This window comes from Colobus angolensis, unplaced genomic scaffold, assembly GCF_000951035.1.
Source record: "Colobus angolensis palliatus isolate OR3802 unplaced genomic scaffold, Cang.pa_1.0 Scaffold493, whole genome shotgun sequence".
NCBI classification, from domain to species: domain Eukaryota; kingdom Metazoa; phylum Chordata; class Mammalia; order Primates; family Cercopithecidae; genus Colobus; species Colobus angolensis.
The window spans coordinates 723,170-751,164 of NW_012118410.1; the positions used below are offsets into that span (position 1 = coordinate 723,170).

At 35.9% G+C, this 27,995-nt stretch overlaps 1 long non-coding RNA gene across 1 annotated transcript in view; it reads left to right on the plus strand.

Annotated features, from left to right (window-relative positions):
• The first annotated feature begins 18,171 nt into the window (after window positions 1–18,171).
• LOC105524246 overlaps window positions 18,172–27,995 on the plus strand; it is a 163,453-nt gene continuing 153,629 nt past the window's right edge. Inside the window, exon 1 of the long non-coding RNA XR_001003725.1 lies at window positions 18,172–18,284. This is a non-coding gene — a long non-coding RNA (uncharacterized LOC105524246). The remainder of the gene's footprint in view (window positions 18,285–27,995) is intronic.

Here is a 27,995-nt window from a genome sequence, read left to right on the forward strand (position 1 = left end):
AATTCATTTCCTTATATGATTTATAATTTCACAGAGCTAGCTCACCTTCACAAGCATTTATCTGTGAGAGTCTTATGTGATCTGGTTTCTTATAAATTAGTTGTATATTTCATTGCTCATTTACTTCTGCCACAAATATTAGTTTCCATTGATCTAGGATCAATTTTCTTTTCAAATCTCATTTCGCAGATTTGAGTCTCATGCACCAGTTGGATACTGCACATTTAGATCTCACACCTAGTTAGATATACTGTTTTAGTTTTTCTTTGGAAATTTATTTTTTCCCTACCCAGTGTTTTAAATCAGCTACAGGCTTCCTTGCCACTTCTAGTCCAATTTTGATGGAAAATATGGTTGTTATTAGGGTCCTGGCTTTATTTCAATGTCTCCTGTTCCTGGATAGCTATTGAAAGCCTAACCTTTTACTGTCAAGATCTATATTGGAACCTGATGGGTTCTCTCCCTCTCAGAGATAAAGGCATCAAATTTGACATTTACTTCTTTATTTATAATTCTGTTATTTCCTTCAGGATTAGTTTTGTACTTTAAAAATGTTATACTTATCAGGGTTTTCTATATACTTGAAGTGAAAGTAGAGTCTGCAACAACTCAACCAGTCATATTCCCAGAAGAGACAGTATATATCAGGCTAACTTTAATTAATATATATCTTTGAAAAATAGATTTTTCAAATATTTTACAGTTTAATGCTTTGTTTAGGTGATTTATCTTTCCTGGCCCAATTGCTCTAAAATATAATATACCTTAACATTTTTTGGAGTAAGTCTATTGAGTAATATATACACAGCTTTATTTTGATGGAAAAATATGAACCTTGATAGGATGTGCTGTAAAACTTGCATTGAAACTATAGATACTTTGGAACTGAAAGGGGGAGAAGGTAAAGTTATTACCCTGCTGCTGCTTTTCAAATCTTGCCACATTGGACCTTACTGGGAATTTGACGCTGCTACTTACTCCCTTTCCTCTTTTATTCTCTAGTAACGCTCAACTGATAATATTTCTTGATCACATTCTTTGTTTCCCACCTATCTGACTTTTGTTGTCCTTTCTTCATCCAGCCTTTTTGTCCTGAAAACCCCTGTACCTGCCTCCCATCTCCCTGCTCCCCACTACATGGTCCTCCTTCTGTGGGAAGCAGCAGACACAGCTCAGATGCTTTCCCCTTGGAGAGTCAATGAATGAATGGAAGATGTGAGCGTGAGCGGCTGTGGTTCTCTTCGATTTTGAAGTATATTCCCCACACAAGATAACCCCCTAGTATCTTTAAATGTGACCTTATTTGGAAATAGGGTCTTCGTATATGTAATCAAGGTAAGATCAGGTCAGTAGGGTAGGACCTAATCCAACATGACTGCTGTCCTTGTGACAAGAAGAAAACACCATGTGAATACAGAGACACAGGGAGAACGTTATGTGAAGACAGAGACACAGGGAGAACGTCATGTGAAGACAGAGGCAGAGACAGGAGAGATACGGCTGCTATCCAAGGAACTCCAAGGACTAATGGCTTTTTCCAGAATCTTGGAAGAGGCAAGGAAGGATTCTCCCCTCCAGGTTTCAGAGGGAGCATGGCCCTTGATTTTGATCTTGTGGCCTCCAGTACTGATCTTGTGGCCTCCAGTACTGTGAGACAATACCTTTCTGTTGCTTTAAGCCATGCAGTTTGTGGTATTTTGTTATAGTAGCCGTAGGAGACAGATACATGATTCTTCAGGGGGAGCCTTTGTTTTCTCAGAAATGAGTTGTGGAGTCTCTTAAACCTTTGCACATGGTGAGAATCACAAAATCCTGACCTCAGAGATGAAAACCTTTATTTATTTATTTATTTTATTTTAATTAATTAATTTATTTATTTTGAGGGTGTCATTCTGTCGCCCAGACTGGAGGGCAGTGGCATGATCTCAGCTCACTGCAACCTCTGCCTCCCAGGTTCAAGTGATTCTGCTGCCTCAGCCTCCCAAGTAGCTGGGACTACAGGCGCGTACCATCACACCTGGCTAATGTTTTGTATTTTTAGTAGGGACGGGGTTTCACTGTGTTAGCCAGGATGGTCTAGATTTCCTGACCTCATGATCTGCACGCTTTGGCCTCCCAAAGTGCTGAGATTACAGGAGTGAGCCACCTTTTAAGGTGAGTAAGTATCAGCCTCCACTTTTGTTGCTTATTTCCCTCACACCTGATCGTCTTTGCATATGCTACATGAGAATCTTCTATTTCCATGAGAAAGCGAGACAGTCACACCTCCTTTCTTCACTCAGAAGGGGTCACTGCTGAGGAGATACCTTAGTCTACTGCCTGTCTGTCTCAGTATATCACTCTGCCTTCCACCCCCAGAGGTTAGCAGGAAATAAAATGCTGAAATGGTTAAAAAAAAAAAAAAAAGTGGAAGCAGCTTGCTATTTCATTCCTTTCAAATTTCACTTTAAGGTCCCTTCCCCCTGTATATGTGCTTCTACTTTATGATGAGTTAAACAAGAATAAGCACCTGAATTTTTGTTAGAGTCCACCACCCCATACTTTAAAAAAAAAAAAGAAAAAAAAAAAAAAGATGCACTGACACTTCTGAAGCCCTTTTTGTAGATAACAACTCTATCTCACCACACTGTTCTCTGGTAGAAGCGAACCCTTTTCAATTGCTTTAAAATGGCTTGGAGTGGGAGAAAAGTGGAATCATCCTGCTCTTTTTATGAAGGTCAGAATGACTGTCTCAAATGATCACACTTATTTTACTTAGTCATTTATTCCAAGCAAGTACAAATGTATCTCTGATTTCTGTTTTTTCCAGTGACCCCCATCTACCCACTTACTACCTTTTCTTCTTAGTGATTTCTCCTTGCCACCTACCTACCCTCAATCAATTTCCAAAAGAAGGTTGTGTGCAGAGGATGTGCCTGTTCATAAGAGGATTAAGAATTGTGGATGCTGGAAACGTATGGCGGGAAATGAAAGCTGTGTGTCAGCGGGTCTTCCAGGAGCTTGGGGTGTTGAGAAGGAAGAAGAAAGTGCCCCTTTCGTCCCAGAGCACAGCCCTCTCTGCTTTCATTTTGTTTTTATCTAGTGCCATGATGTGGGCTCATGGCCTCAGGATGAAGAATTTAGTCCAGGTTCCCTGTTTCTCATGTCCTCTTCTAGGTATAACTTATTCCCAATATCCTTTTTGAGAGATTCATATTAGCCCTTTGTGCTGTGCTCAGGTAGTGCTAAATGATGAATAAATTTACAAAGTCCTTCTTTCTGTCATGGGTTCAAATCCTGACTGTATTAGCTGTAAACACGTGAACTTTTCTGAGTCCAGTCAGTTTCTTATCTGTAAAGTAGGAATAATAACACCTACCTAGGGGAGTTGGCGGAAGGATTAAATGGTATAGTTTTCATTCTTGGCCTTGAAAACTCACCGTGCTTGTTATTATTAATATTGTTGGTAAAATTTATCTCCATGCACATTTCCAGGTGGCTGTCAATGTTCTATGTTAGAACAGGTTTTTGTTTAGATACTTAAAAAAAAAAAATTGCTATTATGTGTGCATCAGGAAACAGAAACCTTTGTCTGCACGTGAACAATGTTGCTGTTGCTATCTGAGGTTTCTTAGGCATCTTACACCTTGAAAAGGGAGCGCTGAAGGTGTGGAAGGTAGCACAGCTCCTTTTGTCTCTGGCTTGGCTGGGAGTCTTTGTTGGAACGGAGTGCAGAGACGGCACTGGCAGGCCATCAGGACTCAGGCTGGGGTTGAGCCCGGGATAAAGGACGCCGAGGCTGCAGCCATGAGAAAGCCTGGCCGAGGAGCCCTTGGCGTGTAGCAGCACAAGGACATGGGTAGCAATGCTTTAATGCCAGATCTGCAATTGCTTAGATGCCTATTAATGCATCTGTTCCCCGCCCCCAACTTCTGTCAAGTGGATATTGTATGAATCTTACAGATGGAACCCAAGGTGATGAGCTTGCTCTCTCCAAGACTAGCCAGGCAACTAGTTGGAGGGAAAATAATAACTTAAAAGTATCTTTCATATTTCTCCATGAGGGTACGTTGCTAATGGTACCTAAATAAGTGATTCTACTGTCTAGGTAGTTCCAAAAATTAATTTAAAATTACATAGAAATGAATAACTTTTATTTACACTGAAGGGGAAATTTCTGTCTCTTTAAATTAAAAATTAGAAAATGATAGAGTTATGGCATAAGTTCTGCATTTCTGTTTGTTAACTGATGAGGAGAAATGCCAATTTAATTAGTTTGGATGACCTATAGTTTATTATTTGGAAAGTTTTTCCTCATCTTATATTGTGTGTGTGTGTGTGTGTGTATCTACATCTATATCTATATCTATATTTTTTGAGACAAAGACGTGCTCTATCACCCAGGCTGGAGTACAGTGGCACAATCTTGGTTTACTGCAACCTCCACCTCCCAGGTTCAAGCAATTCTCCTGCCTTAGCCTCCCAAGTAGGGATTACAGGCACATGCCCTCATGCCCAGCTAATTTTTTTATTTTTAATAGAGACAGGGTTTCACTATATTGGCCAGGCTGGTCTCTAACTCCTGACCTAAAGTGATCCACCCACTCCGGCCTCCCAGAGTACTGGGATTACAGGCATGAGCCACCGCACCTGGCCCTACATGACTCAATTTTCTTCTGCTTTTTAATTTTCTATTTCTGGAAAGGATAGAATTCTTTTATAAAGAATGACAGAAAAGTAATTCCTCTTTTTTCATCTTTGTTTTGTTTCTTTCAGGTTTGTTGCTCCACAGACAATAAAATTCACCAATTTTGTATCCAATTAAATAAATTTAAACAATTTTATGCAGTAGCACAACCAACCATCATATGGAACATTTCTGTGACACCAAAATTGCCGACTGTTTGTTTACAGTAAATTATCTTCTTTAACCTCCTGTTTCCAGGCAAAAACTGATTTGCTTAGTATCGTTACAATTTTGCTTTTTCTTTAATTTCATTAAAAATGAATTCATAGAGTACGCAGTCTTTGTGTTTGGCTTTTTGACTTAGAAAGCTATCCATATTGTTGTAAGTATCTGCACCTTGTTCCTTTTATTGCTGAGTAGTATTCTACTGTAGGAGAAAAATCACATTTTGTTTATCCATGCATCAAGTTATGGGTGTTTGGATTCCAGCCATTTTTGACTATTATGAAGGAAGCTACTATGATCATTTGCACACAAATCTTTGTGTAGACATATGCTTTCTTTTCTCTTGGGTAAATGTGCTTAGAAATTGCTGGGTCATAGAGTAAGTGTATATTTATCTTATAAGAAGTGTCCAAACTGTTTTCCAAAGTGTCTTATATTAATGCATTCCCATGTTCAACGTATGAGGTTTCCGGTTGCCTCATATTCTTGCAAATACCTGACAATTTCAGCCTTTTAAATTTTATCCATTCTAGTGGGTGTGTGGTATTGTTTTGTGGCTTTAATTTGCATTTCCCTGATGGCTAATTATGTTGAATATCTTTTCATGTGCTTATTTTCCATCTCTATATCTTCACTGTTGCACTCTCACTTAAAATATTTTATTTATTTTAAAAGGGGGATTGTTTACTTATTAAATTGTAAGAATTTCTTATACGTTCTTGATAGCAGTCATTTCTTAGGTCTATGTTTTATAAATATTTTCTCCTAGTCTGTGAATTGTCTTTTTTTAAAAAAATATTTTTGTAAAGCAGAAGTTTTCATTTTCACCAAGTTCAGTTTGTCATTCTTTGGTGCTTTTTGTGTCTTGTTTAGGAAACTTGGCCTAAAAAAGATTGGCAAAGATTTTCTTCTGTGTTTCCTTCTAGAAGTTTTATAGTTATTAGTACAAAATTCGTAGGTCTATAATGCATTGTGAGGTAAAGGTCAAGGTTAATTTTTTTGATATTGGATGTCCAGTTGTTTAACATTTGTTGAAAAGATTATAGTTTCCCAACTGAATTACCTTGGCACCATTGTTGAAAATCAGTTGGTCACATAGAGTAGGTCTATTTCTAAGCTCTACTTGTTTCCATTGCATGGCTCTTTTTATACCATATTATGTTATTTTTATCACTAAGATCACTTTACCAGTAAATCTTGAAATACATTTAGTATGCCCTCTAACATTTTTCTTTTCCCAAATTTTTTTTGGCTACTCTATACAAATTTTGTGATCAGATTGTCAATTTCCAATGAGAGTTTGGATTGTATTGAATTTATATTAGTTGAGGGAAATTACTTTAAAATATTGAATCTTCTGATGCATGAATATGCTATACCTTCTCATTTTAGTGTATAGCTCTTATGTATATTTTGACAAATTTCATATTATTGATGCTATTGTAAATGTTATTTTAAAATACAGCATTTTTGAAACAGTTTTAGATCTACCAAAAAATTATGAGGATAGTGCAGTTTTCATGTATCTGCATCCAATTTTCCCCTTTATTCACATTTTACATTAACATGGTGTATTTATTACAGTTAAGAGACCAATATTGATATATTATTGTTAACCGAAGCCTACATTTGATTCAGATTTCCTGTTTTTGCCAAATGTTATTTTTCTGTTCCAGAATCCCATCCAGGATATCATATTCTCTTTAGTCATCAGGTCTTCTTAGGCTCTATTTGTCTCTGATAGTTTCTCAGACTTTTCTTGTTTTTGATAACCTTGATAGTTTTGAGGAGTGTTGGTCAGGTATTTAGTAGAATATTCCTTACTTGAGATTTGTCTGATGTTTTCCCCATAATTAGGGTTATGGGTTTTAGGGAGGAAGACCACATAACTGAAGTTCATTTTCATTACAATGTTTCAAAGGTACATTCTATCAATTTGACCTAACATTGTTGATGTTTATCTTTATCACCTGACTAGGGTAGTGTTAGATTTTCCCATATTAAGTTATTCCCTTTTTCCCCCTTCATAGCCTTTTGGAAGGAAGTCACTATGCACAGGCAATATTGAAAAAGTAGGGAGTTTTATTCCACATTTTTGAGGGCAGAGAACATACATAAATTATTTTGAATTCTTCTGCACAGAATTGTCTCTTTTTTCTGGTTTAATTATTTATTAAGACATTTGTTTATATCAGTAGGGACTTGGGGTATTTGTTTTATTCTTTAGGTTATAATTCAATACTATTTTATTTTGTTGTCCAATTGTTCTAACTTATTTGGGAGCTCTTTCATTTGAATTGCATGTTCCTTTGCATGACCCTGTCATTGTGTGGTTTTGGTTTTTTGTTCGTTTTGTGTTGAGCATTTCCTTACTCTATAGCACTATTAGATACTTGAAACTCATCTTGTATATTTCTTATACCTGCCTTGGAATAAGCTGTTTATCCCAGGTCCTAATTCCTTTTATTGAAGAATAGTATTAGAAATAAGATCTGGATATGAAGTATGCTAGTAAATAATATATTTACAACATTTAGTTTCCATTGTTTCTTAGTTTATAGGCGTGCAATTGTTATTCATGTCTTCATATTGAATATTGAGGCATCGTAGAACTTATTAAATATAGCAGCATTTTTGTAGGCTACTTGAGATTGTACACGTAGATAATCATGTTTTCTGAAATACAGATATTTTTATTTCTTCCTTTCCAATTTGTGTTCCTTTTGTATCTTTTCCTTGCCTTATTGCAGTATCTAGGACTTCCAGTATGATGTTTCATGAGTGTGGTGTGAGTGAACATCCTTGTCTTGTCCTTAATGTTAAAGTAAACCATTATATAGTTATAGCTTTTCACTATTCAGTATAACGTTTAGTGTTTGCAGATGCCCTTTTTCAGGTTGAGGAAGTTCTCTGTAATTCTAGTTTGATAAGAGTTTTTATCATGATACATTTTAATGTTTTCCAAATTCTTCTTCAGCATTCATTAAGATGTGCATGTTTCTTTTTTATACTTTTGACATAGTAAATTACATTGAGTGATATGTGAACGTTGAATACATCTTGTATTTCTGGAATAAATTCTATTTGGCCATGATATAGTAACTATCCTTTGAATATATTGTTGACTTAAATTGGCTTATAATTCATCAAGGATTTCTATGTCTATGTCCACGAGGGCCTATTGGTGGTCAGCTCTTTCTCTTTTTTTTTGACTTATTTTGGTTTTCATTTGCTTTTTATCTTGATGTAAAAAACTGATTATTAATTAGATACCTCCTTTTTAAATATTAGTGTTTAATGCTGTACTATTCTAAGCATTGCTTTAGCTGCATGCCACAGATTTTGATATTGTGTATTTTAGTTTTTATTCATTTCAAGGTGTTTTTTATTTCTTTGACTACAGATATTTATAAATACATTGTTTAACTTCCAGATATTTAGGGAATGTTAAAAGACATCTTTCTGTTGTTTTTTAATTTAATTCCATTGTGATTAGAAACCATACTTTATGCAGTTTCAATCTTTTAAAATGTATTTAGAATTGTATTATGGCATATTTTGGTAAATATTCCATGTGCATTTGAAATGAATACGTATTCTGCTGTTGTTTCCTGAAGTGCTCTATTAATGTCATTTTGGTTATGTGGTTTGCTGTTGTTGTTCATATCTTTAAAATTAACAATTTAATGTATTTTGTTCTATTATTGAGGTAGAGATTTTGAAATGTTCAACTGTAAGTGTAGATTTGAAACTTCTCACTCCTGTTTTTTTCTTTATTTTGAAGTTCTGTTACTAGGTCATATACATTTAGAAATCTTATGTCATCTTGATTAATTGAATTTTATTTTGTAATAGAGTATCTCTCTTTACCTTGGTAATATTCTTTCCTCTGCAGTTTGCATCTCTGATGTTATTTATTGTCTTTCTTTATGTTTTATTAATATTTGCATGACATATCTTTTTCAATTCTTTTACTTTGCGTATTTACATTTAAAGCAAGTTTCTTTTAGAGGGCAGTAGTTAAATTTTGCTTAAATTAAAAAAATTTATTAAATCTAAAAGTTTATGCCTTTCAGTTGGAATGTTTAGGCTATTTAGAGTTAATGTGCTTATTGATAAAATGTTGATTAAATGTATCATATTGCTATTTATTTTCTATTTGGTACATGTGTACCTCCCCTTCCCATTTTCCTGCCTCCTTACGGACTTACTGAGTATTTCTAATGATTCATTTTTCCCCATTGTTTTCTCATTAGTTATGCATTTTTTAAGTAGTTGTTGCTCTAGAATTTACTATGTAACTCAGCATTGTCTACTTTCAAATAATAATATCACATTTCAGGTATTGTGTAAGAAATATGAAATACTACACTCCCATTTTATTTTTACAGTATTTTGTGCTACTATTATCATACATTTAACTTGGGCAATAAAGCCCATAAAAATAATTATGTTTGTTTTCAGTCATCAATTATCCTTTAAAGAGGTTAATAAAATTGAGAAAAAAGTGATTTTTTACGTTCACCTATACATTTACCATTTTCACTGTTATTTATTCCTTTGGGTAGATTTAAATTTTCATGTGCTATCATTTCCTGTTGTTTGAAGAATTTCCTTTAACATTTCTTGAAGTGTCATTCTGTTAGAGATGAATTCTCTCTGCTTTTGTGTGTCTGAAAAGGTCCTTATTTCAATTTCACTTTTGACACATTTTTTGCTGAGTGTAAAATTCTATGTGGGCATTTTTTCTTTCATTACAGTAACTATGTCCTCTGTTTTCTTCTGGCATGTATAGTTTTTGATAAGAAGTTCCCTGTATATGTTTCTCTGTATAATATGTCTTTTTGTCCCCTGGCTATATATGGTTTTCTTCCTGTTCCTTTTATGCTTTTTTACTTGAGACTCATTAAATTTTTGGATCTGTAGGTTTTACTTTTCATCAAGTTTGGAAAAGATGGATCATTGTTTCCTCAATTACTTTTCTCCCTTACCATATCTGTTTTCTTTTTGGAAATAAATCTAAGTTCACTTATGTCAGACTGTTAGATACTGTTCCACATTCACTGAAGCTCTATTTATTTTTCCATTGAAAAAAATCTATGTTACATTTTGTGTAGTTCCTCTTACTAAATCTTCACATTCCCTTATCTTTTCTTCAGCAGTCTCTAATATATTGCCAAATCCATTCAGTGTGTTTTTTTTAGTTTAGGTGTTTTTAAAATGTCTTTAGAAATTTGGTTTGAGTCTTTTCAAAATAACTCTTCCATTTCTTCCCTTGTAGTGTATAGTTTCTTGTACATCCTTGAATATATGGATTATATTTTTAATGGTCACTCTAATATTCTTATCTGTTAATTCTATCATATGTCTTCTTTCTGGGTCTCTTTTTATTGATTGATTTTCTCCTATTGTGGGGGGTATCTTTCAACTAGTTTGAATGACTGACAATTTTTTATTAGATGCTAGACCTTGTGTGTTTTACATTATTAGGTGCTGAGTTTCATTGTGTCTCTTTAAATAATGTTGGACTTTGTTTTGGGATTCAGTTATGTTTGCTTGCAATCAGATCATTTCAAGCTTGCCTTTAAGGTTTGTTATGGTGGATTCAGAGCAGATTTTCTTCTTGGATTAATTTGACCCCACTACTGAGGGAATATCATTCTGACAAATGCATCTAGTGTCCCCTGTACTAGGAGATCTTTCCATTCTGGCTAGTGGGAACTCACAGTGTTCCTAGGCCTGTATGAGTTTCAGGGATTATTTTCTCTACTCCATTCTAGTGATTCTTTTTCTGGTTCCTTTTCTCAAATATGTGTGCTGATCAGTACTTAGCTAAAGATGTGACAGGCCCCCTCTGTATATCTCTAGTGTTTTCTTTGCAGTTTCTTTTTTTTTGTTTGTTTTTGTTTTTTGTATTTTGCCCTACAAAAGCTAACTTCTCTGGCCTCCCTTACTTCCAGATTCTACCCTCTCAATTCTACAAGACTGCCAGGTTCTTTTTGGGTTTCCCTCCATGACTCGGAAATTTTTCTGAGGTTATAAGTGAGGCTATTATCATATTTACTTCATAGTCCTCTGTTGACTTTTCTAATGTCTAAAAATCATTGTCTTGTTCCAACTTCTTGGTTATTTCATGAAGATGGATAAACCTAGTCCCTATTACTTTAATGTGGCCAGATGTGGCAGTTCCTATCACATAGTTTTTATATTCACTTTCTAAGTTTATTAACTTATAGCTGTAAATAAATAAATAAACCGAAACCCCAGTGTCATTGTGTTTAGATTCAAATCCTGGATTTTCCACTAATACCTCTGTGATATTGGGTAAATGAATTTACCTCTCTAGACCTTAGCATTCTCTTTATGTAAAGGAGGATTTTAGTGTGACTCTTTCTAGATCACTTCCATGGGGTTCTATAGCTTTCCCCAGGCAGAGCCCCCATTCGTAGGATGCAAAGTGTACTGGGCTCTAGACGACACTCCCGAGAGTCAGAGGGAACAGGCTACACAGTGGCTGATTTGGGCGCCTCTATAAAAGATACAGAGCAGGACACAAAATAAAGTATTTTGCTTTAATGATCTAGGTAAAGGCCAAACTCCCAGGGTCACCACTTGTTATACTTCAGCCCCAGAAGATGATAGTAGCATCAACATTTATGTGTGTGTCATTTTCCTGGAATGTTGTGGCACACCCTGGCTGTAGTACATGACAGACCTAAAAACACCAGGCTGCTTCAATTAAGAAAAATAAGTGTTTAGCTGGCTAGAGCTTAGGCTGTAAAACTGGAGGAAAACTCTCATCTCAATATGCAAATAGTTTTCTAAAATACAGCATTTTAATTTCCTCTGGAGCAATCAACAACCCTGGAGAGGATCACTGAAGTGACAGAGTTAATGTTCAGAAGGGGCTATTCTTTGGGAGGGCTGGGGGAGATATGAAATAATTGTCTATGCCCCTGGAAGATGAAACATTGTATAAGGTTATCACAGGCCTTAGAACTAGAGCTAGATTCGAATCTTGGCTCTGTTTCTTTTTAGCTATGTGACCTTCACTCCTGTATGCCTCAGTTTCCTCATTTGTAATATGAGTATAAAATAGAACTTTCATCACATAGCTGTTATAAAGACTGTATTAATAAGTTAATACATAAAAGAATAAAGAAACACACAAAATAAATTAATACATGAAGTGAGACTTGGAAGAGTATCTGGTGCACAGGATATTTCAAATGTTTACCATTTAATAATTATTTAAAAACTATTGATATCTTTTTGTTGTGTCTCTGCCAAGTTTTAGTATCAGAATGATGCTGTTCTCATAGAATAATTTAGAGATGAGTCTCTCTTCCTCGAGTTTTTTTGAGGGGAATAGTTTCAAAAGGATTAGTACCAGCTCTTCTTCATATGTCTGGTTGAATTTGGCCATGAGTCCATCTGGTCCAGGGCTTTTGCTGGTTGGTAGGCGTTTTGTTACGGATTAAATTATGGAACTCATTATTGATCTGTTCAGGGTTTCAGGTTCTTCCTGGTTCAATCTTGGGAGGTTGTATATTTCCAGGAATTTATCCATTTCTTCTAGGTTTCTAGTATGTGTGTATGGAGGTTCTTGTAATTCTCTCTGAGGGTTTTTTGTATTTCTGTGGGGTCAGTGGTAATGTCCCCTTTGTCATTTCTGATTGAGTTTCTTCAGATCTTCTCTCTTATTTTCTTTATTCATCTAGCTGGTAGTCTATCAATCTTATTCTCCCCAAGAACCAACTTTTAGTTTCATTGATCTTTTGTATAGTTTTTTTTGTTGTTTTTGTTTTTTGCATCTCAATTTCCTTCAATTCAGCTTTGATTTTGGTTATTTATTTTCTTCTGCTAGCTTTGAGATTGGCTTGCTCTTTTCTCATTCCTCTAGGTGGTATTAAAAAGTAAAAAAACAACAGATGCTGGCAAGGCTGTGGAGAAAAGTAATATTTTACATGGCTGGTGGGTAGGTAAATAAATTCAGCCATGGTAGAAAGTAGTTTGGAGATTTCTCAAATAACTTAAAACAGAGCTACCATTTGACTCAGCAACCCCATTGCTGAGTATATACCCAAAGGAATATAAATTTTTCTACCATAAAGACATGCACACATATGTTCTTGCTTATCAGTGGGAGCTGAACATTGAGTACACGTGGACACAAAGGAACAATAGACACTGGGGCCTACTTGAAAGTAGATGGTAAGAGGAGGGTGAATATAGAAAAAGTACTTATTGGGTACTACTTATTGGGTACTATGTCACCTGGGTGACAGAATAATCTGTACATCAAACCCCCACAACATGCAATTTACCCATGTAATAAACCTGCACATGTACCCTTGAACCTAAAATAAAATTTGGAAGGAAAAAAACACTTATCTTTATGGTTATATATAAAAAAGCTGTTGATATCTTGTTCGGTGGATCCTGTGTAACCTCAGGAAGTAAAGAAGTTTTTCCTTGGTTACATCTAGTTTAGTTTGTTTAACTTCCATTATCTGTACCCCATTCTATAAAGCTTTGTTATCAGCCAAGCTTCCATGCTGCAAAATTGAACTCACAAAATAATCTCTCATAATTGCTTAAGATGTTTCTCTTCCCAAGCACATTTACATTTTTAAAGGAAACTTTAGAAGATACAAAAGATTCCTAGTTCTAATTAATCAATTGCTTTCTCAGACCATTCAGTCAGGGCTGATATGTTGCAAAACTTCAAGGGGTGCCATACTTGACAATGAATGAGGAAAGAATTTCGTATCATGGTTTTCACACCTTGCATACTGGAACCCCTGAGAGTATGGAGGAGCTAGAGAGAGAACTCAAAGGACTCTCATTTTCTTCTACCACCTGTAGGCTTTTTAAAATCTAGTTTCCATATTTTGGACATCTTCTACTTGAAAAAGACAGTTTGAAATCCACAGGGTTATGATAGGATACTTTTTCAAACCCTGTTTTTTTGTTTGTTTGTTTTTGTTTTTTAAATGAATGGATTGACAGACCACATGGGAAAGATTTGTTTTACCAGTAGGGCATCCAAATCCCTTTGACTTTGACTGAACCCGCCTGACTTGGGATAACATGCAAGATTCTTATCAAGTAGCCTGTTACTGTTTACAACATACACCTTCATCTCATCATTGCTGGGTAATCCAATTCTATGAGGCTCGGTGAAAACAAAGTGTCATTGTGTGCTTGACGTGGTGACTGTTGAAACAGCTGAATTTCTCAAATGTTAAAGGGCTCTTAAATTTTCTATTCGCAAATGTGTTTATACAACAAACTCAAAGGGAGGCTGCAAAAAACTTTTTTGATTTTAGAAACAAAATAGCAAAATCCCTTACATTCTCTCCATCCTCCATCCTCTTTTTTTTTTTTTTTTTTTTTTTTTTGGCATTCACACAATGTGCATATCTTTGAACACCTGAATATTGTCATTCACTATCAGAACTGGAAGAGGTCTTACAAAGGCCATCTCAAGCAACCTCCTACCAGGGAAGAGATTTTTCTTCATCATTTGTCATAGAATCTTACATTTAAAAATCTATAAATAGGAATATATTGTAAAATTTCTTTAAAACACAGAACACATCCTATAGAGACTGGCATCTGAAAATTGCTTGAGTTAAGTTACATAAAATGCCTGAGGTAGTGTAAGGTAAAGGTTGAATCCTCAAGTAAAAGTGACAGTAAATACCAGCAGTGGAAGGATTGCTGGGTGCAAAGAATGCCTATGTTACCAGCTATTTTCTTCCTGTTAAAAGACTTATTTCCCCTCCTGTGAGTAGATCTGATCCCCACCCAGTTTTTTCAACCAGCCAATTATGATTACTTCTTCTAATATTTTCTCTGCTTCACTGGCCTGTAGTCATTATGTAAAATCATTAACACCAAACACAGTAAGCCCCATTAATTCACATCTGGGGATGGCTGGGCAAAAGAGCTGAGTAGGTTGTTGTTTGTGCTTTCAAGGTGAGAAGAGATCAAGAACTAGATGTAATCCCCAAGCCTGATCAACTCTTCAAACAGATTCGAAAGAGAGTTATATAAAAGGAATAGTTGGGGTAGTGAATTGGACTGGAGTATGCATTTGCTTTTGGAATTTTTATTTTTTTATCTGTCTTGCTAAGTTTTTTTAGTAAGAGTTGCTCTTTAGGGTTTCTTATTCTTAGATACATAATTTGGTTTAGTCAGAAGGTCCAAATGACTTAGCCAGGGCTGTGTGAGGCCTGTCACGTGGGAAGATGCCCCTTTGAATTAGACATGGCCCTGGGTTCATCTTAATAAATATGCTCCATGGGATTACCAAGGAAAAAGCAATCCAAAGTCTGAAAAGTCAAGAGAATGAACTACACGGATACATGAACTTTGACTGTTTTCTTTCCTCACTTTAAACCTCTACCCTACAGTACAGTGGTCTAGGTTACTATTGGTCTTCACTTAAGACAGACCTCCTCCTTCTGGCACAAGAATGAGGCTATCTGCATAACCCTGAAGGTTGAACTATATAGTCAACATAGATTAAGTTCATGTTTGTATACAAGGCACTAAGGTAATGTGGAGATGATGGAGATGTGGTAATGATGGAGATGGTGGAACTCCTTGTACTACCCTTCCCTGGTTCCTTCCTTCAGGCTCATTTCTCTTTCTGATTCACCTTTCAGGCACTCCTGTGCTCCCACACATTCTCTTTGTTGTTCTTTGCTTCTATTAGCTTAAGTCAATTATCTTTCACTCTAGGTTTACAAGTGAGTCTTGCCATGGTTGTCATACTCAGGGTGCTCATGTTTCAGCAATTCTTTGTAGCACTTTTGAAAAAAGATGAGTGTTTTATAAACTGTTAATAGGTATTCTAAGAGGGATCTATGGTCAAACATGTTTGGCAAAGCTACATTGTACATCTCTCTATATACATATTTTACTATTAAAAGGACTAAAACATATGTCAAACAAATTTAAGCAACAGCAGAAAGAATAGTTAGGTAATTTCTTGGCTCAGGCAACTGGGAAATCCAGAGATAGAGCTGCCCTCAGGTACTTTGCCAACAGCCCAAGGAATGTCATGAGGTCTTCTTTCTGTCTCTTCACTGATGTCCTACCACAAAATGTTTTAGCTGTGCTTGTGTCTGTGAATTTTGTAATTTTCTTGTGTTGATGACTTTCTATCATTCAATGGCATGATGGTGGCCATGAGGCAGAGAGAAGAGTGCATCACAGAAATATTAAGGCTAACATCATCTTAGTTTAGTGGCCTCCTAGATGAAGTAGTCTTTTCAACCAGAAAAATGCATGCAAAATCTCAGAACAGGCTCTTACTTGCCTAATTTGGATTATCGTCTAAACCTGGTATGTAGTCTCATAGCCAGCATAACTGGGGTATTATGATTTGCCAGGATTTGGTTCCAAGGCTGTGTCTTGTGACCGGGGCATCAGCTTATTATGACTGGAAAGTTCATCAAGATGGGATAGAAAAAGGGGAAACTCATCAGGAGAAAGAGGCTATTCTTGACAGAAGTGGGAAAAGGGATGCTGTGCACATAAAAACAACAAATGTCTCTAAATACTTTTGCATATTGGAATTACCTGGGGAGATTTAAAAAATACTGACATACAAGTTGACCCCCAGTGATTCTGATTTAATTTATCTAGGGTATGGCCTAGGCAATCAGGTCTTTAAAAGTTCCCCAGATGATTCTAATGTGCAGTGATCACTGAACGCCCATTGTCTGGTTGCTTTTCAGGTCATTATTTTACACATAACCAAAGATTAATCCTTCTAAATCTCAGTCTTCTGGTCTAAACAAACCTCTGACTTTGAATGAATGCATTCAGGACCACTGAAATTTGATTTCAACTTCCCTTTCCAATCTCATTCCACTACTGTTTTATTTATACCTTGTGCTCCAGCAAATGTGGCATGCTTACTGGTGCCCAAGTATCTGTAAAACATCTGTAGTTTCCTATGGATAATTTCACATTTTTTTTTTCAAGTTAGAACAGAGCAATCCAACAGATTTTTTTTTTTTTTTTGCAATGATGAAAATGTTCTACACTGTGCAATTTGGTAGCCATTAGTTACATGTGGCTACTGAGCACTTGAAATACGCTCGATAATATGACTGAATTTTTACTTTTATTTCAGCTCAAGTTAAATAGTCACATGTGGTTAATGGTTACTTTAACAGAACAGGCAGAATGTCTTATTCTGTGCATCTCAATCAACATTCTGTAAAAATGTTCAAGGTTCATGGTATGTAACCCACTGTCCTGAAGATTTCCCGGATATTTCCAGCTAAGGGACTCCTCTTCTTGTTAATTACTCAGGACTTTTTTTTTTTTTTGAGACGGAGTCTTGCTCTGTCATCAGGCTGGAGTGCAGTGGCCTGATCTCGGCTCACTGCAAGCTCCGCCTCCCGGGTTCACACCATTCTCCTGCCTCAGCCTCCCAAGTGGAGTAGCTGGGACTCGGCACCCGCCACCGCGCCCGTCTAAAGTTTTTTTATTTTTATTTTTTGGTATTTTTACTAGAGACGGGGATTCACTGTGTTAGCCAGGATGGTCTTGATCTCCTGACTTCGTGATCCACCTGCCTCAGCCTCCCAAAGTGCTGGGATTACAGGTGTGAGCCACCGTGCCCGGCCAATTACTGAGGACTTTAATTGGACCATAAACATGACACTTATCTATACTGCCTCATTGCTTTTCCTATTATTGCTCTTGTCTCCAACCTTGCATCCCCAAATGTTAGAAATTTCCTGAAATCAGGAACTTATTTGAGGGGTTGTGTTTAATAAAATCTCGATAAGCATGTGTCAAATAAAAGCAGGCAAAATTGTACCAAGCATAAACGTGTACATACTTATGCACTGTAGATATACAAAGACACATACATTACTGGACGACAGATACATACACATAGACGTTCATAAGTTCAAAAGTGTTGCTGGTTAGATAGGATGGCACATGTCGTGGCTGTGTGAGAGAAACTGGATCGGTAGAATAGATAGGAGAGGATGACTCATCTGTGAAATGACCACAGGGTGCTTGCCTAATTTATTTGGCTGGGAGGTAAAAATAATTGTGGTGATCAGAAGTACAAATGATTTTTATTAAAGTAAATGAGGAGGTGTGGCCACTCAGAATATACTCTAAATTCACAGTTCAGGAAAAATTCTGGGATCTGTCCTGGTAAAATAGTTATAAATTCATCCTGACTCACACTTTTTTCCAGAATGAATTTATAAAATGATGCACTCTCACTTCCAAAATTTTCTGCAGATGCCACTGTTGCTGGAGAAATGTCACTGCTAGAGAATGGAAGACTATTATTCCAAAGGGTATTTGAGACTGACTGAATCAGGTCTGGAACATTATTGAAATGGTAAGATAAACTCAAGTACTTTCTGGGAAGAGAAAAATCCTTTTTAGAAAACATGGTCCCTTCTGAATTATGGGCAAATGTCATCAACTTGTTTTCAATGAAACTTTATCTACTAACAGCGAGGAGATGGGACAAAGCTCTGAGCTCCCCGCCCCTGGGAGTCCTGCAGCTGAGGTTTCTTTCCCTTGAGATCCTGGGTAATGGAAACAGCTGAAGTTAGAGGTCATTAACATTTTGAGAACACCGCAAACTGACAGTGTGTTATGTTATGACATTTCATCCCAAGACATTTAATCTCTTTTAATTAGTGTTTATGTTGGTAATACTTCACAGTTATTTCCTTTTGCATAAAAATGGAACACTTGGGCATGTCATTAACATAAGACTGATTTGCTTATTATCCATAGTAATTGTTTCTAGATCTTTTTCTCCTTTCCTTCCTCCTTTCCGTGTTCTCTTCATTGATTTTGACCTTTCTTTCATTCATGCTAGTTTTGAAAACATTTCTCATTTTTTCCTTTGCTGATATTCGACCTAGCCAGTTCATTGGTTGGGGTTCTCATACCATATTCTTAGTAAACTTTAAGTGTATGGTTTGGAAGAGAGCCCATCTCACCTCTCTGAAAATGCTCATGGCCCCCTTGCTGTTGGTTAGAAACAACTTCTTCTGTGAACGATGTTCCACGGATGACTCAGCTGCATAAAACTTCCCTCTCCACTGCTTTCCTCCTCTCCTCGGCTTAGGATATTATTGTAGCTTCTGGCACCTGCCTGCCTGCTTCCATTTATCTTTCCTGCTTATGTGCCAGGTACAGTACTTTGTCTTCCTTTAAAGTTACTTAAGCTTTTCTTGCCCCAAAAGCCTCTTCATTAAATCCAGAAATGATGAGTGTTGATTATTTTTACTAGAGAAATTATACATTCCTTTGCATAAAAAAGTAGATGCACATTTTATTCCATGAACTAGTGAAAATTCCATGCAATTTTTTTACTTTTAAATAAATGAACATAAGTTTTGTTATAAAACTTTATTTTGCCATGTGATTAAAACCTAATCTCAGTTTAGGCAGAGTTTCTCAGCCTTGACACTACTGAGATTCAGGGCTGGGTAATTCTTTCAGAAACTGTGTATTATAGAATATTTAGGAGCATCCCTGACCCATGTCTGTCAGATACCAGGAGCACTTCCCAGCTGTAACAACCAGACACATCCTTCAGAGATCGCCAAATATCTGCTGAGAGGCAAAATAGTTCCCTGTTGAGAACAGCTAGTCTAGTGGGGTTCCCCTCCCTTTCTCTGGGTTTGTCTATAATGGAAGGCAAGGACTTAGGGAAAGAGGGAGGCCGGTCCTTGAAATCATTCTGCATCCACACAGATGCATCTACAGCATCCCATTCCCACTGTGACCATGAGCCCCTGGTGCCTTTACCTTGATCCCACTAAGGGCTCTCGGAGCAGCTGCCTCTACTCTGCTCTCAGGCATAAGGAAACCTCCTGTTCCTGGTAGAGCTACAAGGTACACTGGTAAGTAGCCTTAGGCTTGTCTGTAGTGCTGTTCTAGGGAGACAGGCTGAGGGACAGGAACACTGGGATTTTGCTGGTTCCAGACTGTCCCTTGGGGATAGGGGCTCAGTTTGGTCTGGTCTTGAATTCCTAATTCTCTGTGGACTTTCCAACAGAACACCCAACTCAGGAGCCTGACATCACATAAGCTCTGTTTCTGCTGTGACTTTTCTTGTTCCTTGCAGGCCTGCCGCCCTTGTGTAGTTTGAGGACAAGGAAGCCTGGAGTTTCATCTGGTTTTTCAAATATAATGTTTTGTGCCCTACAAGTTATGTATTTCATAGTTGTGCTTTTGACACCAACCTAGTATTTTTCTCTGCTTTTCTGCTGCATTCCTTCCTTGAGGCAATGAATTCTGGCAAGCAATGGGTGGAGAAAAGGATACAAGAAAATAAGAGAAAAAAGTTTTGGTTGAAATCAAGTTCATAACATTCTTACCCTGTTTTTAAAATTTGAGATTCCTATGCCTTTTTTTAAAAAATGAGTTTCTTCTCATATGTATATTCTGCGTAATATTTTTCTTGTGGTTTTAGATACAGAAAATATTTCTCTGTGAAATCATTCTCTTAACTTTATTCACATAAATTCTTTATTTTGATGTGATTAAATCAATTAATTGATGTTTTTGGAGTTTTAAGAAGTTCTTCCCTTACCCTAGGGCACATTACCTTCCATCTTTATGGTTTTCCTTGATTTATTTCTTTAATATATCTGAACTCCATCCTTTTATGTGGTAATAGGTGTGAATTTTTCTCCATAATGAGCAATTTTGCTATCATAATTTATGGAACCATCTGATTTGCAGTGCCATATTTATTACATATTAAATTCTGAGATACAAATCTATCTCACAGAAATCCTGGTCTGTAGGTCAGTTTTGTTGCTTTTTGTATCAATATCATACCGTTTCTTAGCACAATAAACTTGTAGCTATTCTTAATAGCTGTTAGGCCAAGTTTTTTATCTCCTTTGCTTATCATGTTGATATTATCTAGAATTATAATTCAAGGTTGCTTTTAAACAAATAAATACAGATTATCTGTTAGACTACACACCAGTATTTTGGTGGGGTAAATAAATGGAAATGAAAGCAGTAGAAAGTATTGAACCTATTGCATTCTGGGCCACAGCATAAACATTGAGTAGAAATCACTATTAGACTGGGAGAAGAAACTCCAATTTTGGGGCTACAAGGATTAAGCTGCATGACTAAGAAAGCATTCACCTCTAGAAATTTTAAAATTGAAAACCATAACAAATGAATGTAAAACTTAACTAAAGTGTTGCATAGTGTAATAGAAGCATCTAAATGGAGAATTCATTAATTGTAATATAGATCTGGAAAATTTTTATGGAATGCAGAAGACAGAGGCCAAAGTTGAAAAATAAGAGGGGTTGATAAACATAGATATTGAAATAATGGCAAATAGGTATCTAATCAGTATTCTAGAAGGAGAAATTTATAAAGTATATATAAATCAATAATGATAATAATGCCCAACTTGTAGAATAGAAACAACACAACAAAGAGCTAAATGTTTGGGAAACAACAGCAGCAAACAGTGAGGGAATGAACGGGATTACCTTAGAAGGTTCTTTTGTTCTTGGGCTGCGGGTAAGTACACTGATCACAGTTAGACTTTGCTAAGTATGCATATTAAAACTTCAAGGATAATCACAAAGAAAAACTGAATGTTTATATTCCAAAATTATAAAAGAATAAAAAGAAAACTGGGGGAAAAACCCCAATCAATCTAGAACAAGGCAATTGTAGAACAATTCTTTTTTTTTTTTTTTTTTTTTTTTTTATAGACCGAGTCTGTCTCTGTTGCCAGGCTGGAGTGCAGTGGTGTGATCTCGGCTCACTGCGATCTCCGCCTTTCAGGTTCAAGCGATTCTCCTGCCTTCTGAGTAGCTAGGATTACAGGAATGTGCCACCACACCCAGCTAATTTTTATATTTTTAGTAGAGACCAGATTTCACCATGTTGGTCAGGATGGTCTTGATCTCCTGACCTTGTGATCCACCCACCTCGGCCTCCCAAGGCGTTGGGATTACAGGCATGGGCCACTGTGCCCGGCCAAAACAATTCTAACTGGAGGGTCAATAAACTGACAACGTCTCAGCATTTTAGATTTTTACATAAGCAAACCAATGCACAATGTAAGCAGTACAACAAAACTAGAGACTTTACCTATCAGAAGCCACCGACTCACCTCTACCTAGGTATTTTCCACTCTAAGCCATCAAATAGATTCTCTTTGCCTTCCTTCCATGTCAGCCTGTCAAAGCCTGCTGCCCATGCTACTGCAACTGAGCTCTCTGAACCCCTTCTGGTTCTGAGTGCTACCCCATGCATGAATCATCTGCTACTCAAATAAACTGTGTTAAATGTATTTTCTGTAAAGTTTTTCTTTTTAATTTAACAAGAAAAAAATCACAAAAATTGATACAAAGAGAAAATACAAAATAAAGCAATAAGAAGAAATCCAAATATATCGGGAAACACTATGAACTGGCATAGATTGTTGTTAGACATACCTAATACAAAAGCACACAATGAAAAAGGAGAAAACTGACAAGGCTATTGTAATGAACTCTATAAATTTGCCTCTTATTAACCTAAAAAACTAGCAATTTCATATTGTTCTAATGCAACAGTATAAGACAACATAGACCTTAAGACATTAAGACAGAAACATTTGAGATAAAGAGTATCATTATATATTAACGTAACTTGGAATCCACTAGGAGAATATAATACTTCTTAAGAATATAATAGCAGAGACTAAAACCATATGAAGCAAAAAACTGACAAAATTACAGGGAAAAACAGAAATATCCAGGATCATAGTGGGAGATTTTAACACCACTCCCTGTCATTGATAATTGAACAATGCAAGTATATGAAAGATTTGAATAATACAAAAGAAAAATAATCTAGCAGACATGCAAAATGTTTTTCTGTTGGAAAATAGACATGTTTTTCAAGACCACAAAGAACATTTTTCGAATTAAATCATATTTAAAACCGTAAATCAAGCATCAGTAAATATCAGGGGACCTGTATGTTAGAGATAGAGGTTTTTCACCATAGAGCAAGTCAGTCTCAACAAATTTTAATAAATCAGAATTATACAAACTATATTTCTGACCACAACACAGTTAGTTAAGAAATCAATAATTACAGAATAATTTTCAAAAATCCCACACTGTTAGAAATTAAAAATAATCTTTGAATAATCAATGTTAAAAGTTTGAAAGAGAACAATTGAACAAACTCAAAATAGAGGATAGCATATAATACAGACAGGAGTATAAGTCAGTGAAAAAGGAAACATCTCTTAGAATTAATAAAAGCAAAAACTGCTTCTTTGGAAAGAAAAAAAATGAAATCATCCAAGCATTGACATGATTGACGTGCAAAAAGAAAAAAGACTTAGATAAACGCTATGAAATATAAAAAAGAGATCTCATTAGAGGCAAAACAGGGTTAAAAGATATTTGAGAACACTGAAAATCTTTAAACTCAAAATTAAAACTGTAGGTGGAATAGACAAACCTAGGAGGAAAATGTAAAACTGATTCAAGAATAAATATAAATCTTGAATAGATTTATAACAATAAAATAAATGGAATTAATAATTAAAAATCTTCCCAAAAAGAAAATGCAAGGTCAAGATGATTTCTGAGTAACATCTATAAAACAAATAAGAATACATACCAGCAATAATATATAAATTCTTCCAGAGCCTTGTAAAAAGAAGGGCATACTTTCACCACATTTTCTAAAGCTAGACAAATGGTAGCAACAAGTCCAAATAATGACAATGCAAGAAGAGTGATTATAGGCAAGCTCCATAACATGCACAGAATCATAAATGCAGCATTACCACATAAAATCCAACAGTGCATTTAGAAAGATAAGGTATCACTTTTAATTTGTATATGCATCCCAGTCATGCAAATGTATTTTAACATTAGGTAATATAGGTAATATATTAACAGATTAAGGGGAAAATGATTAATATTTACAGCAAAACATTTGATAAAATTCATTCATAATAAAAAAATCCTGAAATTTTGTAATAGAAGGCATCCTTTGTAACCTGACAAAAGGATCTATCAGAAATCTACGGTAAGCATTTATATTCAATAATGAAATACTAACATGAGGAATGAGACAATTGAGCACCATCACTGCTTCTATTTATTATTGTTCTTTACATTGTAAGTTGTGGATTTGAGAAGGAAATCTAATCTAAAATGATTGAAAAGAAAAAAGCAAAACTATCATTACTTTTGTACATAGTAAACCCAAAAGGATATACAGGCAAATTATTAGAAATAATGCAAGTTTATAAGGTTCTTGGATGTAAGATGAATATCTAAAAGTAGCAACAGTGTTTAAAAATCAATTAAAGAGATAACATTCAGCATTACACAATTAACATATACGAATAAATCAAAGATGTACAAACCCTATTGAAAAAATTTAAACCTTATTAAAAGACATTAAAGACCATGTGTGTGTGTGTGTGTGTGTGTAAATGAACACGTAAACATATAGCATCTTCATGGTTAGTAATCAAAGTAATAAAGATGGCAACACTGATCTGTAGATTAACCTGATCTATATATTAATCAAAACACCTGTTGTATTTCCCATGAAACTGTCTGAAGCTAAAATTTTATAGAAGAGCGAATATCCAAGTAAAGGGAAAATGCTCTTGAAGAAGATTACAGTGTGAGAATTTGGTTTACCTGATGCCAAGATTTCCTATAAAGCTGTGTTAACTCAGTGGTGGAATGACACAGAGATGGACACATAGACCAATAGAAGAGAAGAGAGCCCATAGAGAGACCTACACATGTATGAAAACTTGATACATAATAATTGCCACACTAGATCCACGAGGAAAAGATTGACTATCTAATAATCTTTTAGAACAAGATCAGCACATTTATTCCTAACTGATCAGATAGTAAAAGTTTTTGAATTTGTGGGCCATATGGTCACAACTATCAGCTCTGTTCTTGGAATGCAAAAGTGGCATAGATATTATGTAAAAGAATGGTTGTTGCTGTGTTTCCATATACTATATTTACAAATGTGAGCTGCAGTTTGCTTATTGCTGTTTTAGAAGGTAATACCAGAGAATATCTGTAATCTCAGCGTAGCGAAAGCAAGAAAACAGCTCAAAAACATTGATAAATTCAACATTAAAAAGAAGAATCTCTATTTTTCAAAAGATTTCATCAAGAAAACTACAAAGCCCCAAACTAAGATATTTGCGACAGAGAAATAAATTAAGAATTAGTATTTAGAATATATAAAGAAGTCCTATGAAGTAAAAAGAAAATTCAAATAACAATCCAATAGAAAATTGAGCAAAGTATATAAACAGGTATTTCACAGAAGCGGAAACACAATGGACATTAATTACATAAAACAACAATAAACCTCATTATGCTAGTGCAATTTAAAAGTGCAATTAGTTATTATTGCACATTTACTCTACTGATATACAAAATCTTACCATATGTAGTGATGGCAAGTATGGGAATCAAGGGAACTCTTTTTTTTTTTTTTATTATACTTTAAGTTCTAGGGTACATGTGCATAACGTGCAGGTTTGTTACATATGTATACTTGTGCAATGTTGGTGTGCTGCACCCATCAACTCGTCAGCACCCATCAATTCATCATTTATATCAGGTATAACTCCCCAGTGCAATCCCTCCCCCCTCCCCCCTCCCCATGATACGCCCCAGTGTGTGATGTTCCCCTTCCCGAGTCCAAGTGATCTCATTGTTCGGTTCCCACCTATGAGTGAGAACATGCGGTGTTTGGTTTTCTCTTCTTGTGATAGTTTGCTAAGAATGATGGTTTCCAGCTGCATCCATGTCCCTACAAAGGACGCAAACTCATCCTTTTTTATGGCTGCATAGTATTCCATGGTGTATATGTGCCACATTTTCTTAATCCAGTCTGTCACAGATGGACATTTGGGTTGATTCCAAGTCTTTGCTATTGTGAATAGTGCCACAATAAACATACGTGTGCATGTGTCTTTGTAGTAGAATAATTTATAATCCTTTGGGTATATACCCAGTAGTGGGATGGCTGGGTCATATGGTACATCTAGTTCTAGATCCTTGAGGAATCGCCATACTGTTTTCCATAATGGTTGAACTAGTTTACAATCCCACCAACAGTGTAAAAGTGTTCCTATCTCTCCACATCCTCTCCAACACCTGTTGTTTCCTGATTTTTTAATGATGGCCATTCTAACTGGTGTGAGATGGTATCTCATTGTGGTTTTGATTTGCATTTCTCTGATGGCGAGTGATGATGAGCATTTTTTCATGTGTCTGTTGGCTGTATGAATGTCTTCTTTTGAGAAATGTCTGTTCATATCCTTTGCCCACTTTTTGATGGGGTTGTTTGTTTTTTTCTTGTATATTTGTTTGAGTTCTTTGTAGATTCTGGATATTAGCCCTTTGTCAGTTGAGTAGATTGCAAAAATTTTCTCCCATTCTGTAGGTCGCCTGTTCACTCTGATGGTAGTTTCTTTTGCTGTGCAGAAGCTCTTTAGTTTAATGAGATCCCATTTGTCAATTTTGGCTTTTGCTGCCGTTGCTTTTGGTGTTTTAGACATGAAGTCCTTGCCCATGCCTATGTCCTGAATGGTACTACCTAGATTTTCTTCTAGGGTTTTTATGGTATTAGGTCTAACATTTAAGTCTCTAATCCATTTTGAATTAATCTTCGTATAAGGAGTAAGGAAAGGATCCAGTTTCAGCTTTCTACGGGAACTCTTAAATGTTGCCAGAGAGAGTGTGCACAAGGTATAATAATACTTTTAAAAACAAGTTGGCACTATTTTGTAAGGTTGAAAATGCATGGCCAGGCATGGTGGCTCATGCCTGTAATCCCAGCACTTTGGGAGGCCGAGGTGGGTGGATCATCTGAGGTCAGGAGTTCAAGACCAGCCTGACCAACATGGAGAAACCCCGTCTCTACCAAAAACACAAAATTAGCCAGGTGCGGTGGCACATGCCTATAATCCCAGCTACTCGGGAGCCTGAGGCAGGAGAATCGCTTGAACTTGGAAGACAGGTTGAGGTGAGCTGAGATTGTGCCATTGCACTCCAGTCTGGGCAACAAGAGCAAAACTCTGGCTCAAAAAAAGGAAAAAAAAAGAAAATTCATGAACTCCATACTGAGCAATTCTATTCCTGCATGTGCTATATATTATAAAGAAATACTTGCTCTTGTATCTAAAGATAGGTACAGGAATATTTGTATCAGCATCATATTAGCAACAAACTGGTAATAACACAATGTTCTTAGAAAAATTGATGAATATATTATAGAATATTCATATATTGGAACATCTGTTCAGCAGTGAAGATGAACTACAGCAATGTGAATCAACATGGGTGAATATTAAAAAGTAATATTAAGTAAAAAAAGCAAAACACAAGACTATAAGGTATAAATTTTATAAATTTCAAAAATAAGCAAAACTGAAAATATATTGAAAAGAAACATAAAGATGTGATTAAAAATGAAAACTCAGGCTGGTGGGTCCTACTGATGAAGAGTGAGGAAGGAGGAAAGGATGATGAATAGCACTGATACTTAGTTTTTTGCTTTATTTTTATGTTCATAACTTGCATATATTTTATACATTCTTTTTGCATATCAAATATTCCAAAATATAAAATTCTGAAACACAAATCTTTTATCTCCATTAAATTGACAAAAATTTGTCCACATGTGCTATTTTTTTTCTTTTATTTCTTTTTTAAAGATAGAGTTTCTTGCTGTCACTTAGGCTGGAGTACAGTGGCGTGGTCATAGCTCACTGCAGCCTTGACCTCCCAGACTCGAGTGATCCTCCCATTTCAGCCTCCTGAGTAGCTAGGGATACAGGTACATGCCACTACATCCAGCTGATTTTAAAAAAACTTTTTTTTGTAGAGACAAGGTTTGTCTATATTGCCCAGGCTGGTCTTGAACTCCTGGGTTCAAGCAATCCTCTGGTCTCAGCCTCCCAAAGTGTTGGGATTACAGACATAAGCCACTGTGCCCAGTCTGTTTTTCCAATATTCGAAGATAATTTTTCTTGAAAATCACT